Source organism: Carcharodon carcharias, chromosome 9 (assembly GCF_017639515.1).
Source record: "Carcharodon carcharias isolate sCarCar2 chromosome 9, sCarCar2.pri, whole genome shotgun sequence".
NCBI classification, from domain to species: domain Eukaryota; kingdom Metazoa; phylum Chordata; class Chondrichthyes; order Lamniformes; family Lamnidae; genus Carcharodon; species Carcharodon carcharias.
The window spans coordinates 125,683,835-125,684,696 of NC_054475.1; positions in this window are offsets into that span (position 1 = coordinate 125,683,835).

Below are 862 nucleotides of genomic sequence, written 5' to 3' on the forward strand. Positions count from 1 at the left end.
TCTTGTACCTTAAGAAAGAAAATCTTCAAATCAACCATTTTGGAGGATCTGACATTTGCAGGACTCAGCATTGCCTTCTTCCACTCTGCTATTCCCAATGTGATTCAACTCCTGATCCTAGCTGACAACTAATCAATGTCAACTATCTTGGCTGTAATTAGGGCACCAGTTCTGTCTACATAACCCAGCCAGATGTCTAGATTCTGCGGAGGTCAAGGTTATACCAAATGACTGGGATGTCTGGCTGCATTCCAGATATTTAAAATTAATTGCAAATGTTATTTATATACATCGCATATTCAGCTCAATAGCTGACAAATACATACTCCCACACTTATTCAAAGTTTCTATGCTGTCTCTTTTCAAGTACCTAATTTGCTACAAAAGACTCTTATCACCCAGTGGTGGGACATGAAGAAAATTGCCCTATTTATGGGCTGTGGTAGATTTGAATCACTCAGTCTTTCTGAAGATCCAGTCTTACACTTAATTTGCACCAGTTACCAACAAGGTCCTGAGATTTTGTGACTCGTTACGACAAGACTTACTACTGCCAAGATAGCTTGGCCATAGAAGGATTTTCTTTATTTGTTTATATGAGATAATAGTGTCTTATTTCAATGAACCCATTCATCAGACATTCAATATGCATTGTTTTAAGAACATGACTGTCAACTCAGACTGCCTCCTCTGTGCTGCATCGTTCTATAATTCAGAGCTTTTCATCTCCGTTCTGATCATCTACATTTTTTCAAGAGAGTCCATTTCTTTATCGGGGTGGAATTTTATGCCAGCAGGATTTTACACTGCCACCAAAGCTAATGGAGTTTAGAATGGCATGCTGCATTTTACCGTCGCAACA